Here is an 18,280-nt window from a genome sequence, read left to right on the forward strand (position 1 = left end):
TTATGTTCATGGACAAAAGAACATCAGTAAGCCTGGAGCAAAGTAAATGAGGGAACACCGAGGAAAAAATCAGGGAGGCAAGGGCCCGACATTGAAGGAGCTTATGGGGTGCTGTTAAGATGCTGTTACTCTCAATGGGATGCCTCATGATGGGACTATATCCCAGAGAGAAGTGATGTGATTTTGGCTTGTGCTCAGCATTTCAGACTGCTAGGTGGAGAGCCAAGCAGAAAGAAGACAAGGATGGAACCAGGATTAGAGGCGGCAGCTGCATACAAGTTTACTTCAAGGTGGAAGTGGCGGTGGTAAGAGATGACCACGAATGTGCGTGGAAGAAAGACTATGTTTAGCAGTCTGGACAGAGGCTGAGAGTAGAGGAATCAAAAACAATTTCAAGAATTTGGAAGCCACAGAAAAAATGGAGTGGCCATTTTTTAAATAGAAATGATTGGATAGGACAAGTTTTTGGTTTTGTTTTGTTTTTTAAAAAATTGTGATTTTTAAAAATATTAAGTTTCAAAGATTTATTAAAACATCCATAATTGATTATGACTGAGATATGCCTGTCCAGAGTTAGGGGAGTTGCGACTGGAGCTATAAATCTGGGAAGAGTTTAGATGAAATTTAAAGACTTGAGCTCACTAAGGGCTTCAGTACACAGAGCAGATGGCGGTGCTCCAGGGAATCAAACACACGAAGAAGAAAGACCGGCAAAACCGATAGGACAAGAGAGCAAACATTGAGCTAGGAGCCAACTCACAAGATATTTAAAGGAAGAGACTCGCCATCTTAAAAATGCAGTTCCAAAAACTGAGATGCTGTCACAGAAGATAACTTACTGTGACTACTCTCATTTATAACATGAACTATTCCTGGATTTGTAGCTGATTTTTCCTACTTTCAAACTGGCAATAATACCTGTCTCATCAGTTATACATATGGCTATGCTACATGTAATGTACATGCATGTTTGAGATCCAATATGTGCTAGATCTTATAAATGTCATTGGGTCAGGTCATTTACAAAGTTCCACAGCGGGTGAAGTTTAAAAGTTTGAAGTGGCACACTGACAATTTTTTTTTTTTTTTTTACAAAACTGAAGCTCAAATTTAGGTACGTATTTTATACCTAGGGAAGCCAGAATGCTATTTAGATGACCCTGGAAGTGATCAGACATTTCTACATTTAGGATAATTCATGATAATAGCCAGAACTAGTTGGCAAGAAGTAAGAACTAAGCACTCAAAGATTCTTGTTTTCCACTGAAGAACCCAAACCAGTCTTTTTCTAAAGGACAATAGAAATAAAATGCTATTTTAAAAGCTACAGCAGAAATCAGTGTGCCTAAGGAAATCAGCATCTAGCCAGACTGTTAGCATAGAGCAAAAGACAAGTTTCATCATCTCAGGATAAACATCTCAGAAAATCTCAAGACAGAGGAGAGTTTACCAAGGAGAAAATCTGCTTCCCAGCATTGTAAGGTGGACGGATGCAAATCACATCAATGTAACATTAACATCTGGGGACAAAAGGGGTCCTTAGGTAGTCCAATAAATAGTGGCCGACTTAGGTCTAATTACAGCCTAATGGTGGCCATCAAAGAACAACTAAACTGGGAACAGGGACAGCAGCACTGACTGGTCCTAATGGTGTGTCACTTCTATTAGTTTATACAATTACTGTGCTTCCTTTATTGCTATGATTCTTGCTTATTTAGTCAGCTTTTTTTTGAGGATTTATTTATTTTTATTACAAAGGCAGATATACAGAGAGCAGAAGAGACAGAGAGGAAGATCTTCCATCCAATGATTCACTCCCCAAGTGACTGCAATGGCCAGTGCTGTGCCAATCCAAAGCCAGGAGCCAGGAATTTCCTCCAGGTCTCCTACACGGGTGCAAGGACCCAAGGCTATGGGCCGTTCTTACAGTTTTCCCAGGCCACAAGCAGGGAAGTGGAGCAGCCAGGATTAGAACCGGCGCCCATATGAGATCCCAGCACATTGAAGGCGAGGACTTTAGCCACTAGGCCACTGCGTGGGGCCTAGTCAGCTTTCTTGATAAACTCAAGGAATAATTCAAGTACCATGTTGAATGGTACAATAAGTATTAACAAGAATAAGGCTATAGCAATGCTCTCCCAGCCTTCAAGATAACTTATAGTTGATATAAACAAGATCCTGCCATAAAAAAATGAAGATGGCAGAAATGGGTAATACATCATTGTAGAGGTCACTGGCTTGATTGGGCCAAATAATTGGGTAGAGTTCAAAATGATTTAATGGGGGAGAATCAAGATGGCAGAATAAGGTAAGGACACGTTTAAACAGATAGAAAAACATTTAATCAGGATGAAGCAGAGAGGACATATTCCAGGAAATAGGAGAGAACAGCAGCAGAGGGGTACCTGGAGACTGACAGACACAGGAAAGCAGCAGACACAATGGTGTGGTGGTGTGGTGACTGATACTCCAGTGGCATTCAGCTAATGGTGATCTGAACTCCACCAACAGCCGGAAATCCACCAGCAACCAGCAGGGAAGGGACTTTCATTGGGAACTTCGGAGGTGAACCCAGACAAAGAATCATCCGTCCTGCTGGTCTGTTTGATTTGACCAGAAGCAGAGACAAAGCAGCAGATACCAGACAGGCAGTGCGAGAACAGGGTGGATTTCACAGCCCAGTCAGCCTTCTAGAAACGAATTGGGCACCATTTTGCATAAGGAGGCAAAGACAAGAGAAAGGACTAAGCATACACCAAGCTGGGAGTGAACTCATTTCTGACTCTTTGAACTGCATCAACGTGAGATTCTACAGGTTCCACTCAAGACAGGTCTGGGTAGTCCTCAGACCTGATGGCCAGGAGATCAAGATGGCCAAAATGGCACATCAGGCACCATTTTGTACACTGTGGCAAAACCTTTAGGACTGCAGGGGACAACAGTGAACTGCACATGTGCTGAGCTTGTGAGAACTCACTGAGTTCCATGGATTGCACTGGTCCCGCAGAAAAACAACGCCGACTGTGGCATTGTATGGGTCAAAATAGGTTTGTGTGGCACCCAGACCTGACATCCAACAGGTTCCAGCAAATCAGCGCCACCAACAACCTAGCTATTTAGGACACCTGGTGTTTCTAATCCTGGGACCTGCTCAAACCGGAAGTGGGAGAAAGGTTGCAGAGACAACGATGCACCTCAGCACGGTATCACAGGATGTGGAGAGTGGTGAGCCAGGATTTGGGGCTACAGAGTTCTTGGTGAAAATCCAACATAAGAACCCAGACCTGGAACTCGCTGGAGGGAGTGGCACCATCGACTGCAAGCAAAGAGTTGTGTACCAACTGCAATAAGTAAAATCGAACTCTAGACCTGTGGGTGACACAGCTTAGAATCCTGATCCAAGGAGAAGACTCTGCTAACCAGAAGTACAATGACCAAGAGCAAAAGAAGAGACAAAGGCACAATGAATATTACTGAAAACTCCCCTGCAAAAGCGTAAAACCCTTTGCCAACCTCAGAGTTAACTGAGGAAGACATCGTGAAAATGAGGGACACAGAATTTAGAAAACTCATTTTAAAGCTTCTGATCAACAATGAAAAGCACATACAAGAGTTCAAAGAATTTAAGGAAGCAATAAAGCAAATCAAGGTTGGTATATCAGAAATTAACAACACAGTAGAGCAAATTATAAGTACAATGGGGAGTCTCCAAAATAGAATGAAGCAAGCAGAAGAAAGAATCTCAGAATTGGCAGATATTTCCTGTCATCAGGAAGAAGCAAACAAAAAGCTGGAAGCAGAGCTGGATCAGGCCAAAACAAGTATTCAAGAATTGAAAGACACCATTAAGAGGCCAAATATAAGGGTTATGGGAGTCCCAGAAGGTGCAGAAAGAGAAACTGGTTTTACAAATATATTTAATGAAATAATAAAGGAAAATTTCCCTAATGTAAAGAAAGAATTGGGAAACAAGATCCAGGAGGGGCACAGAACTCCCAACAGGCTTGACCAAAAGAGATCTTCACCACAACACATGATCATCAAGCTCTCTTCAATCGAACATAACGAAAAGATCCTTAAATGTGCACATGAAAAAAAATCAATTGACATATAAAGGAATGCCAATTAAGCTCACAGGAGATCTCTCACAGGAAACTATAGGCCAGAAGAGAATGGAGTGACATATTCCAGATTCTAAAAGAAAAAAATTGTCGGCCTAGGATAACATATCCAGCAAAGCTTTCTTTTGTCTTTGAAAATGAAATAAAATTCTTCCACAGTAAAAAAAAGTTAAAAGAATTTGCCTCTTTCAAATCTGCCCTACAAATGATACTTCAAGATGTTCTCTTGACAGAGAAGAGGAATAGCACCCAACAAAACCAAAGGCAAATGGGAAGAACTTCCCACTAAAATGACAACAGAAGACTAAACCAATGAACAACCCATTCCTAAAATGACAGGACCAAAGTACCATCCATACATATTAAACTCTCAATATAAATGGTTTAACCTCAATCAAACGTCATGCATTAGCAGACTGGATCTAAAAACAAAACTCATCTATTTGTTGTTTAGAAGAGACACACTTCAACAAAAATCAGCAGAAACTATAACTCATGGGTTTTGATGTTTTCAGTTAGTTTCATCTCTTCAAAAACACTTTCTTCTGATTAAATCATTCAATGACTCATGGATCACAGAGTAGCATCATTTTCTTCAAGAAGGTTCTTGAGTTTCATTTCTTCAGCTACATGTTAGTCATTTAATAGCATGTTATTTAACTTTATGGTGTTAATTTCTTTTTTTCTTCCTGATGTTGATTTTGTTTTGTGGCTCTTCATTTAGGGGATGTATAGTAGCTGTGTAATGGAGACTGTCATATCTGGTAACATGTCATTTAACTTCATGGCATTGTCAATTTCTATTTTTCTTTCTATTGTTGATTTTGTATTATGACTTTTCATTTGAGGGGATGTACAGTAGCTGTGAAACGCAGACTAACATCCAGATGTGAGGATACAATGCGTATGCATTTCTACTTTCAGACAAAGATGGACTTACAATGAAACTGTTTACTACATCTTAACAATAGGATTCTAGACTCTCTGCCATTGTCCATGCCTGCTATGATGGACATATGACTGTGTATGAAGAACTATACTTTAGTATTGATATAGAGGAACTAGGTGGGAGGGGAGGGAATTGGAGAGAGGATAAGGGAAATATCAGGAGCCTATGGAACTGTATCATAAAATGATAATAATAAAATGTAAAAAAAAAAAAGAAAAAAACCCAAAATGACTTAATGGCTCTACTTGCCTCTGACACTCAAATATTTTTTAAAATAAGAACTGTCAAAACAAGCAACCCACTCAAGAAATGGGCACGGGAAATGGGCAGACACTTTACAAAGGAACAAACCCAAATGGCAAATAAACATATGAAAAAATGCTCAAGTTCCCTGGCAATAAGGGAAATCCAAATTAAAACATCAATGAGGTACCACCTAACGCCAGTAAGACTGGCCCACATGAATAAAAGCACCAACGACACTTGTTGGCGAGGTTGCGGGGAAAAGGGAACCCTACTCCACTGCTGGTGGGGCTGCAGGCTGGTACAGCCTCTATGGAAATCAGTATGGAGAATATTCAAACAACTCAAATTCAACATACCGTATGATCCAGCAACAGCACTCCTAGGAATATATCCAGAACACTTGTTCTATGAGAAACCAACATGCACTCCTATGTTCATAGCAGCACAATCAGTAATTGCAAAAACATGGAAACAACCAAAATGCCCATCAACAGAGGATTGGATAAGAAAGCTATGGTTCATCTACTCCATGGAATACTACTCAGCTATTAAAAAAAACAAAATGCAGTTCTTTGTGGCCAAATGGGCCAAACTGGAAACCATAATGCTAAGGGAAATGAGCCAATCACAAAAGGTTAAATACCACATGTTTGCCTTAATTTAAGATGATATGATGTTATGTATAACATGTTATGTTTTGAATGTTATATGTTGTGTATAAACTAAAATTGAAGTATAGGTGAGGTGGTCACAGAAGGTGGCTGGGAACCCGCATTTACTTTTAACATATTGGTTACTCATTACTATGTCAATTAATTCCATAATGATGTAAATTTTTGCTGATGGTATGTTGGAGCTTTCAATTGACTGGGATGATACTCTGCTGGCTCTGTCATCAGACCAGAGAGGGTATACCTAAGAAGACGTTGAACTTGACGGGACAATAAGATGCTGGACTCTCTGTTTGGTATATGCTTGCAATGGGGGAATCTCAACTGAACTTGAACTGTGGTTATGCAACAAGGTGGAGGAATCCACCATGGTGGGAGGGTTTGGGGAGGGGGGGGGGAGAACCCAAGTATCTATGTAATTGTGTCACATAATACAATGTAATTACTGAAGTTAAACAATAAATAATTAAAAAAAAAATTCAGATATGCAGGGCTCGGCAGCGTGGCCTAATGGCTAAGGTCCTTGCCTTGATCCCATATAGCCACTGGTTCTAATCCCGGCAGCTCCACTTCCTCTCTATCTCTCCTCCTCTCAGTATATCTGACTTTGTAATAAAAATAAAAAATAAATCTTTAAAAAAAAATTCAGATATGCAAGACCTAGAAAAATGTATCTCTATACATAATTCACAGAAAGCCTCTTCAGGTTACATGCCACCAAAACAAAAGGTAGGTGGACTTTGGCTACATCACACAGTAGAGAAGTGATGAGAATCCCATGGAGACTGGCAAAGGGAAGACCTGGAATAACTTCTGTACACCAGGTAACCATTCCAGATTGGATCAGCCTGAAGGCTACAGGCATAATCTCTTTTTAAACAGTGAGTTACTACCACTCTCACTGCATTTAAATCTATCTTGAAGCACAATAGGAAACAGCCCAGAACAGGCTATGGAAATTATCCCACTGGTATACACATGGCATGGATTGAGGGCAGACCAGGCTGAACCTGTTCACATCACCCGCTGGTGAGTCCGAGCACCAGAACAGAGTGTGGGTCGAGCCAGGTTCAGTTGCGACACATACTAGTACACAATAAGGAATGCCAAGGTGAGATGAGCCGTACCAGATGTGGTTGCAGTGCCCAAACAGCACATGTGATAATCAGGGGGAGGAGGCAAAGCTGACAGGAGAATGTGGGCTCCCCTGCTGGACAACTACCTTCATTGGAAAGCGTGAGTCGGGATGGGGGGCAGATCAGAATAGGCAGGGCTGTTACACCTGTGGGCCTCATGTGGGCTAGATAAGGGAAGGGCCACGGTGGGCTGACTGTTCCGACTGGTGCAAGCAAAAACTAGAGTGGGTGAGGGTTGGTTGGGCTAGCCACAGTACTAGCTGGCAGAGGCTGGCACTTGGAGCTAATTCTGTCAAGTCAAATGCCAGAACTACCTGGAGAGTGCATAATCTGGGAGTGAGTGTGGCCTAGAAGGGAAATAGTGGGCACCTCCTTCAGGGCTACCACTCTCATTGGACAGCACAAACACCAGGACAGGGGCAGGGGTGGCTGTACAGAAGGGCACCTGCCAGTAGGTGTGTGGGCTGGATAGTAGGTTGGTTGGGTTGAGCTGGACTTCAATGCCCATTGACACATGCGAGAGCTAAACAGGATGTGGGACAGACTTGACAAGCCTGCGGTGCGTACTGGCAAGCATGGGAACCAGGGTAGGGGCAGAACTGGTGGGGGTTATGGGGAGTTCCCCAACTAGGCTGGAGCTCCAACCGGTTTGCATGAGGACTGAGTATGAAGTGGGCAGGATCGAACTGGACTACAACACCCGTTGGTTAATGAGGAAGACAGGGCTGGAAACAGAACGAACTCAGCAATCCCAACGATCAGCATGAGCATAAGCTAATTGGTGTGACGGATGGTGTCGGACTCTGTACTAGCAAACTCACGCAAGAATCAGGCCTGGGATCATCTCAGATGAAGTTTCTTTGGAGATTCCTCCAACTGAACTGCTGATCTTAGAACCCCAAGCATGAAGAGACTGTCAGCCAGTGGATTCTGAATAGGGTTCATTGCGATTGGAACTGAGAGATTGGCAGCAATCCAGAACTGATGAACTATCAAAACTGTATGAGCAGGACCCTCAGAGCGTGCCTCCCATTGGGGATCTGGGATGGGTGGGAGGTTGGGTGGGGCTTTTCCCTTTGTTTTTTTCCCTGACCCCAGATACAGGGTAAAATGATATTGAATTGGAAACAATGGTATTACCCACTTTCACCCTGTAGCCCTTGACACTTTGTTCCCTAATCAACTAAGTAAGATTATTAAAAATAATTTTTAAAAATCTAAAAAAAAAATAAAATAAAATAAAAAAATAAGAACTGAATTTGGTGGGCCCCAGCAAGGGGTGTCCTGCTCGGATCCCGACTCCAGCCACCATGTGCGTGTGGTGAGCTGTCCCTGGGCAGCCAGTGCGCCATTTGGTGCCAGCCTCTGCCTGCTGGCCGCCCGGCCAGTGAGCTCTGGGGTATTGGTTGTCTGAATCGCTGCTTAAGTAGCTCCAGGCTGATCCCACTGTGCTTCTGGAATCTTAGTCAATCCTAAACATTCCCAATCGTGGTAACTCTTCCTTTGAAGAAATTGGTAACGGAACAGGATGTACTGGGCAGGACTGAGCAAACCTTAGCCTGCAAGCAAAACTAGAAACCAGCATGGAGCACAGGTCATGCCGAGCCATGCTCTTGCACCTACTGGTCTATTTGAGTCAAGGACACTAAGTCACACTGTCTAATGCAGAGGCCAGGACAAGTGAGGGACTGAGACAAGCTGAGTCAGAGCAACCACTGGCAGGCACATGACCTATGGCTTGGAACAGGCCCAGTTGGGGAGGTAAGGGGACACCCTAACTGGGTTGAGGTTCCCACCAAGGGGTGCGTGTGCTGGAATGGGGGCTGCGTTCTATCTAGGAAACAGTTGCAATCTCCCGAGGCACTAGTGTGGGCTGGGATTGGATGCACCAAGCCAGGCCAGACTCCAACATCATCTGGTGTCCTGGAGAACCAGGGTGGATGTGGGACTGACTAGGCTGGGTCTCAACCCCATATTGAGCCATGTGTGAGCTGTACGTGGGTATGGACGAGCCATGGCTGGGCTGAAACATCCAACAACAAGAACCAGAATGCGGTGAAAGCCAGCCAGGAAACACCACTGTTCCTGCTAGGACATGAGGTGAACTGAGTATGGCTGGCTCAAGGAGCCCCTGGTATGTGCAAAATCTGGCATTGGGAGGGGTTCTGATGGAGGAGCCTGGACAACTCCTCTGGCAGGACACAGTCCCTGCAGGTAAGCGCAAGAAGCATGATAGGAAACAGCCCAGAATAGGCCAAGGAAAGTTTCCCTCTGGCATACAATTGGCATGGGTCAGGGGCAGACCAGGCTGAATCAGTTCATGTCATCCACTGGCAAACCCGATCACCAGAACAGAGTGTGGGATGAGCTGGGTTTGGTCGCGACAAAACAAGTGCACAATATGTAATGCTAGGGTGAGGTTGCCTGTACTGGATTTGACTGCAGCACCCAACCAGCATGCACGAGATCCAGAAAGGGAGGGGGCAGAGCTGGCAGGGGGATTAAGGGGCTGGTCCCCTCGCCAGACCAGCTACTCCCACTGGAGAGCTTGGGCTGGGATGGGGACAGACCAGACTAAGCAAGGCTGCAACACCTGTGCGCTGCACATGGACTAGATCAGGGAAAAGCCAGGCTAGGCAGATTATTCCTGCGGGTGCAAGCATAAATTAGAGTGGGTGACGGATGTTTGGGCTTAGCCACACCATCAGCTGGCAGAAGCTGGCACTGGGGACTAATTCTGTCAAGTCAAATCACAGAACCATCCGAAGAGTGCATAAACCGGGACTGAGAGAGACCCGGGAGGGAAATAGTGCGTTCCTTCCTCTTGGGTTACTACTCCTGCAGGAGGGCATGAAAACTAGGATGGGGCTGACTGGCTAGACAGAGAGGCACTCAACAACATCCGTGAGGGCTGGATAGTTGAGCTGGGTAGATGGAACTAAGCTTTAATACCCACTGACAAGTACAAGAGCCAAATAAGATGTGGGACAGACTGGACTAGTCTGCTATACATACTGGCAAACCAGGGTAAGCGGCAGGCCTGGTGGGGGTTATTGGGGGTCGCCCCAACTAGGCTGCAGCTCTCACTGGTTGATGTAAGGGCCGAGTATGTGCTGGGCCGAACCAGACTGGACTGCAACACCCATTGGTTCTAGTGCAAGTCGGGACTGAAACCAGAACCAACCCAGCAATTGAAACCACCAGTTGATCATGGTGATGGACTGTGCCAGGCCCTGTGCTTGCTAGAACATACATGAATCTGGTCTGGGAATACCTCAAAGTTTCTTTGGAGATCTCCCCAATCGAACTGCTGGACTCAGAACCCTAGTCAAGAAAAGACAGAGGACAGAGCAAGTCAATCAACCACCTCAGCTATATGTTGACAGCGAAATACTGGGCAAATGAAGACTCTATGATGGACTGTGTCAATCAGTGGACAACCTCATCGAGCGAAACTGGCAGCGATTCATAACTGGAGAACTATTAAAACCATCTGAGCAAGGATCTCAGAGCATGCCCCACATCTGGGACTTGGGGTGGGTGGGAAACTGGGTGGGGCTTCTCCCTCAATATCTCCCTTTACCTCAGATACATGATGGAAACAATATGGACATAATACTATTACCCACTTCCCTATACCCCCTGAACCTTTTTTTTTAACCGTAATTAACTATGTAAAGATTATCAACAAAAATACAATTAAAAAAAAAAAAGAATTCTATTTTCAGCATACCAAAGTCTCAACTGGGTTTAGACAACAAAGATTTAACTTGGCTTAGAACCAACTCATGAACTGGGTTGAAACAAACTTTGAAGGTGTAAAATCAAAGGACTCAAATATGAGTTGAAAATCTGTCAGAAAAAAAGGGGGAGGAATACTGAAAATGTATGATTTTAAAATTACATAGGAAACATATCAGAACTCAAAATCATCATCATAGGTGAAACGGAATAGACTGCTCTAAGAATGTTGACGGAAGCCAAAAGAGAAACAGTGTTTAGTCCAAATATTTGTTAATTGCTTTTATTAACTCATTCATTCAGCATTAGCAAAGTATTGGAAATATGGAAAAATATAAAGAAAGTCTAAAGAATCTGGTAGAGAACACATAGCTTGCAGGACTGTGCTTTGTGGATGATCGTCCCAGGCCCCGACCTCATGTGTGGAGGGCGTGGCTTAACCTTAACCTCCCAATGGCCTGAGGCACAGCTTTCAAGCCTACAGGTGGAGTGTGACCTCCAACATGGCTAGAAGGTCAAGGGAAGTATACCTGAACATGACCTGACATCACCGGAAGATCTAGGGAGATAGACTTGTCATGCAGCCAATTACAGCGTCTTTGGTGGTTGTGGGGTTGGCCAGAAGGCTCCCTCCTGCCCTCCCCTTCCTTACCCTTTAAAACCTGTAACCTGTGCGTAATAAAACGGACATTCCTCACCACCTGTCTCTAGTGGTTCTTGGCCAAAGGTCACCGCCTGCCTCACCCACTGTGATCTAGGGGCATGCTGGCAGATCAAAACCCTGAGAGTGCTAGGCTGATTCCTTGAGCATCTCAGGGTACTCCTGCTCTAACTTACCAGGATCCAGAGAAGAGTCATAAGCTACATGCTACCTAGGAAACTAAGATTCTCTCCAAATATAGCTATATAGCCAACAGATTTTATCTCTAAAACCTAAAATCACTTTCCTCCTTAATTCTTTTGCCCTTTGGGTCAAACGATTCCTTAACATGATCTCACACCAAGTCCCTTGCTACCCTCCAGTATTTATCTGAACACCAGTCTAGACATACTCTACTTCAATTTACTTGAAATTCCAGTGTTTACCCTCTTCTCGCCTTTCTTGGTTTACTTTTAATTCTTAGCTTAAGCATCATTTCCCAGACAGTCACATCCCTTCTAATAATTCAAAATGATAACTCCTCAGGAAAAAGTGATTATTTTGTTTACATTAATCAACCTCAATGTGTTTGGCACCAGGAATTTAATAATCACATTTTTAAGTTTATAATATTTTAATTTTGAATGAATTCCACAAATACAAAACATGACACAGAAACATAGCCATCATATATCTAACACTCTACACGGTCCTACTATAATGTAACTACCTGTTTACAATATTTATGACTGAATAAATGAATGAAATAATAAACGAAGGCCACCTTTGACAGTGCCTAGTCAATTCTCACCAAACGCACACTACTGGTAATGAACTGGCACTGTATGTGACAATCACAGTAACTTTTACTCTTCCCTCATAGCCTGTGATTAAAGGATAAATTATAGGAATATTAAACTATGGCTGAATCTGAATTCTGGCTGCTGTGATTTTTTATTCAGTCTATTATACTTTAGTAACAAATGAAAAGTTACCATTTGCACAGATATCTGCAGATAGTACTTCTATTTCTGTCTGTCTACTGGGTTCCCATCTCTTCTCTATATAGGTAGCTACATTGTATGTTAACAATCACAATTGGCTCTGGAGATGTATCTGTGTAAAAGGCAGCAAAAAAAAAAAGGGTCCTGTGCTCACTTCCGCAGCACATATTCTAAAATTGGGATGATACAGAAAAGATTATCATGGCCCCTGCACAAGGATGATAAGAAATTCGTGAAGCATTCCATATTTTTAATGGATTAGAGGACTGGATAAAAAAACAAAACCTAGCTATCTGTTGCTTACAGGAGACACATCTCACAAAAATCAGAGGAAATTGAAAATGAAAGGATGGAAAAAGATATTCAAAGCAAATGGTAAGGAAAAATGTGCAGGTGTAGCCATTCTTATACCAGATGATACAGACTTTGATGTGAAGAGCATCAAAAGAGATGAAGAAGGATACCATATAATGATTAAGGGATCCATTCAGCAAGAAGAGATCACCATAATAAATGTATAGGCGCCAAATGCCAAAGCATCTAGCTATGTGAAACAAACATTAATAGACTTGAAGGGAGAAACAGACTCCAATACAATCATAATGAGTGACCTTAACACACCTTTAACTTCAATGGACAGAACAAAAAAACTCAGCAAAGAAACAACAGAACTCACCGAAACTCTAGAGCAAATGGACATAGTTGACATCTATCAAACCTTTCATCCTACAGATAGAGAATACACTTTTTTTTTCATCAGTACATGGACCTTCTCCAGAATTGACCATGTTATAGGCCACAAGACAAGCCTCAGCAAATTTTAAAAAACTGAAATCATACCATGCATCTTCTCAGACCACTATGGAGTGAAGTTAGAGACCAAGAAGTCAAAACACCCAGGAAGACTTGCAAACAAATGGAGATTGAATAATATGTTACTAAATGAACAATGGATCAGAGAAGAAATCAAAGGGGAAATTAAAATTTTGCTTGAAACAAAGAAAGACATCAACACAACATTTCAAAACTTATGGGACACAATCAAAGCAGTGTTAAAAGGAAAGTTCATTTCAATCAGTGCTTACGTTAAGAAACTAGAAAGGTATCAAGGAAAATCAACTAACCTTACAGTTGAAGGAACTTAGAAAAGCAACAACAAAGCAATCCCAAGATTAGTAGGAAAAAAGAAATCATCAAAACAAAGGAGGAAATAAAACAAATAGAGACCAAGAGAACTGTACATAAGATCAATGAATGAAAGAGTTGGTTCTTTGAGAAAATCAACAAAACAGACTCCCCACTAGCCCAACTAATCAAAAAAAAAAAAAAAAAAGGAGGGAGAAAATACATATCAATAGCATCAGAGACCAGAAAGGAGATAAAACAACAGGTACCTCAGATATACAAAGAATCATCAGGAACTATTACAAGCAACTATATGCGAACAAATCAGAAGATCTAGAGGAGATGGATAGATTTTTAGACACATACAATCCACCAAAATTGAATCAAGAAGCACTTAGCAATCTAAATAGACCAATAACATGCACTGAGATTGGATCAGTAATTAAAGCCCTCTCATCCAAGAAAAGTCCAGGACCAGATGGCTTCATTGCTGAATTCTAGCAAACATCTCCAGACGAACTTACCCCAATCCTACATGAGCTTTTTCAAACAATAGAAAAGGAGGCAATCCTTCCAAACTCTTTCTATGAAACTAGTAGTATCACCTTAACACCAAAGCCAGATAGAGAAACAACAGAAAAAGAGAACTACAGACCAATATCCATAATGAACACAGATGCAAAGATCCTCAACAAAATAATTAATAGCTAACAGGATCCAACAGCACATCAGGCAGATCATTCACCCACCAGGTGGGATTCATCCCAGGCATGCAGGAATGGTTCAACATTTCCAAATTAATAAGTGTGATACATCACATCAACAAATTGAAAAATAAAAACCATATGATCCTCTCAATACATGCAGAGAAGGCAGTTCATAAACTCCAACACTTCATGCTGAAAACCCTAAGCAAGATAGGCATAGAAGGAACATTCTACAACACAATCAAAGCAATCTATGAAAAAACCAATGCCAGCATCATACTAAATGGATAAAGACTGGAAGCCTGCCCACTAAAATCTGGAACTAGACAGGGATGTCCACTTTCTTGCCGGAGCTATTATGCAAAAAAAATGCAATTAAAGGAATGCAAATTGGAAAAGAGAAACTGAACTTGTCTATTTGCAGATGACATGATTCTTTACATAAGAAGAACCAAAACGCTCAGTCAAGAGACTACTGGAACTCATAAGAGATTTGGCAGAGTAGCAGGATACAAAATTAATGAATACAAATCAATGGCACTAGTGTACACAAATAATTCCAAGGATGAGAAGGAAATTGTAAGTACAGTCTCCTTTAAAATAGAGGAGAGGAATCTTAAATATCTGGGAATTAAACTAACTCAATGTGTGAAAGACCTGTATGATGAAATCTATAAATATTAAAACAGGAAACAGAAGATGACCTTGAAAAATGGAGAACCTTACCATGTTCTTGGATTGGCAGGATCAACATTATCAAAATGACCATATTACCAAAAGCAATAGAGATTCAACATAATCCCAATCAAACTCCCAACAATATTCTTCTCACAAACAGAAAAGATAATACATAAGTTCATCTGGAATCACAGAAGACCATGAATAGCCAAAGCTATCCTGAAAAATAGAAATCAAGCTGGAGGAATCACAACTCCAGAACTTGAGACATACTACAGAGCAGTGGTTATCAAAACCGTCTGGTACTGGTACAGAAACAGAGAAGATGATCAATGAAACAAAATAGAAACACCAGAAGGGAACCAACATATGTATAGTCAACTAATCTTTGACAAGAAAACGGAAAACAAAACCAGGAAAAAATCCTGGTCTATTCAACAAATGTTGGGACAACTGGATAGCAGCTTGCAGAATTAAGCAAGACTCACACTTGTCACGTTATACAAAAATCAACTCTGAATGGATCAAGGACCTAAATCTACACCCAGAAACCATCAAACTATTAAAGGAAAACACAGGAAGCACACTCCAAGATATAGGAACAGAGAAAGAATTCTTAGAAAAGACACCAAAAGCAAAGGCAATCAAAGCCAAAATGAACAAATGGGACTACATCAAACTAAGAAGCTTCTGTACAGCAAAGGAAACAATCAACAAAGTGAAGAAGCAACCAACACAATAGAAGAAAATTTTTGGACACACACTACAAGTGATAGATCCTAATATCCAGGATTTACAAAGAGCTTCAGAAACCCAGGGACAGCAAAAAAAAAAAAAAAACACAACAACAAACACAGCCCTGTAACAAAATGGGCAAAGGAAATGGACATTTCTCAAAAGAACAGATTCAAATGGCTAACAGACATATGAAAAGATGCTCAGGCTCCCTAGCCATCAGAGAGATACTAGTGAAAACCACATTGAGGTACCACCTAACTCCAGTTTGATTGGACTACATTCAAAATTGAACTAACAACACTGCTGGTGGGAGTGTAGGCTAGTACAACCACTGTGGAAATCAGTATGGAGAGTGCTGGAGAATTGCAAATAAACCTGCCATTTGACCCAGCTATCCCGTTCCTAGGAATATACCCAAAAGAAATGAAATCTGCATATGAGGAGGGGATCTGTAATCCTAGATTTACAGCAGCACAATCTACAATAGCAAAGACGTGGAAACAATCCAGATGAGAGTCCAAGGAAGAGTGGTTAAAGAAACTGTGGCAACCTCATCAAACTAAGAAGCTTCTGTACAGCGAAGGAAACAATCAACAAAGTAAAAAAGCAACCCACAGAATGGGAGAAGATCTTCGCGCACGACATAGGTGACAGAGGGCTAATTTCCAGAATATACAAAGAACTACAAAACAACCAAAATGTCAAAACAAACAAGCCACTCAAGAAATGGGCACGGGAAATGGGCAAACACTTCACAAAAGAACAAACCCAAATGGCAAACATATGAAAAAATGCTCAAGTTCCCTGGCAATAAGGGAAATCCAAATTAAAACATCAATGAGGTACCACCTGACGCCAGTAAGACTGGCCCACATGAATAAAAGCACCAACAACACTTGTTGGTGAGGTTGTGGTGGGGCTGCAGGTTGGTACAGCCTCTATGGAAATCAGTATGGAGAACATTCAAACAACTCAAAATCAACATACCGTATGATCCAGCTATAGCACTCCTAGGAATATACCCAAAACACCTGTTTTATGAGAAGCCAACATGCACCCCTATGCTCATAGCAGCACAATCAGTAATTGCAAAAACATGGAAGCAACCGAAATGCCCATCAGCAGAAGACTGGATAAGAAAGCTATGGTTCATCTACTCCATGGAATACTACTCAGCTATTAAAAAACACAAAATGCAGTTCTTTGTGGCCAAATGGGCCAAACTGGAAACCATAATGCTAAGGGAAATGAGCCAATCCCAAAAGGTCAGATACCACATGTTTGCATTAATTTAAGAGGATATGATGTTATGTAAAACATGTTATTTCATGTATATTATGGTATATGTTGTGTATAAACTAAAACTGAATTGACAATGAAGTGATCACAGAAGATGGTTAAGAAATTGCAATTGTTTTTAACATACTGGTTACTCAATACTATAACTATTAGTTACACAATGAAGTTAATTGTTGCTGAGGGTACGTTGGAGCCTTTAATTGATCTGGTTGATAGTCTGATGGTTCTGCCCTCAGACCGGACAGGGTCTCCCCAGGAAGCTGAGGAACTAGATCGGACTATGGGATGTTGGACTCTGTGTTTGGTTTATGCTTGCAAAAAGGGAATCTCATCTGTACTTGATCAGTGGATATGCAACAAGGTGGACTATTCCACATGGGGGGAGGGCGGGGGGAGGGGTGTGGTGATTCCCAGTTCCAACGAAACTGTAACACATAATACAATGTAATCAATGAATAAAAAAAAAAAACTGTGGTACATCTACTCCATGGACTATTATTCAGCTATTAAGAGGAATGAAATTATACTATTTACAACTAGGTGGTCCCAACTAGAGACCATTATGCTCAGTGAAATGAGTCAATCACAAAGAACAAATACCATATGCTGTCTTATATAAGGTAATCAGCATGGGAAGTGTAACTTCAATAATCTGATCTATACTGTTTTTGTTTGTTTTTTTGGTTGTATCCCATGTGTTTTGATTTTTTTTATTGTAGTTTATTCCAATACTCTCTTTTCTCTTGTCGAATTCATCACTGGCCATGGATTACACTGTGGCATCATTTTTCCCAAAAGACTTTTGTGTTTCCTTATTGTCACTCATGTGTTGACTACTTAGTGGTGCATTTTTTTCATGATGCTGTAATTTTTGTTGATATTGTTGTTGTGACTGTTCTAACTCATACCAGTTGCTGACCTGGTTTCATGGCTTCTTAATTATGGAAATGTATAGTGATGGAGTACTGGGGTCTATCATATACAAATGTGGGGGAATAATGGAACATGCATCCCTGCTTTCAGACAAAAGCTAGATTCCCAATGAAACTGTAGGACATGTGTAGACAACGGGATGCTGGACTGTCTGACATTGTCTGTACCAATAATGTCGGGTACAGTTAAATAAGAGACTGATAGAATTATGATTCCTTATGAAGGACTACACCATTGTAGTAAACTGGGGAAAAATCTGTCGGGGGGTGGAAGTTTTGGGGGCAAACCAAGA

General features: G+C 41.6%; 1 protein-coding gene and 1 non-coding gene across 2 annotated transcripts in view; one reads left to right on the top strand and one right to left on the bottom strand.

The window, feature by feature from the left end:
- The window catches only part of DYNC2H1 (dynein cytoplasmic 2 heavy chain 1), a 280,093-nt gene that overhangs the window by 29,004 nt on the left and 232,809 nt on the right, over positions 1–18,280 (bottom strand). The window lies entirely within an intron of this gene.
- LOC118759557 (U6 spliceosomal RNA) lies at positions 12,655–12,760 on the top strand. Its single transcript, XR_004996259.2, has one exon. It is a non-coding gene; the product is annotated as a U6 spliceosomal RNA (small nuclear RNA).

Source organism: Ochotona princeps, chromosome 4 (assembly GCF_030435755.1).
Source record: "Ochotona princeps isolate mOchPri1 chromosome 4, mOchPri1.hap1, whole genome shotgun sequence".
NCBI classification, from domain to species: Eukaryota; Metazoa; Chordata; class Mammalia; order Lagomorpha; family Ochotonidae; genus Ochotona; species Ochotona princeps.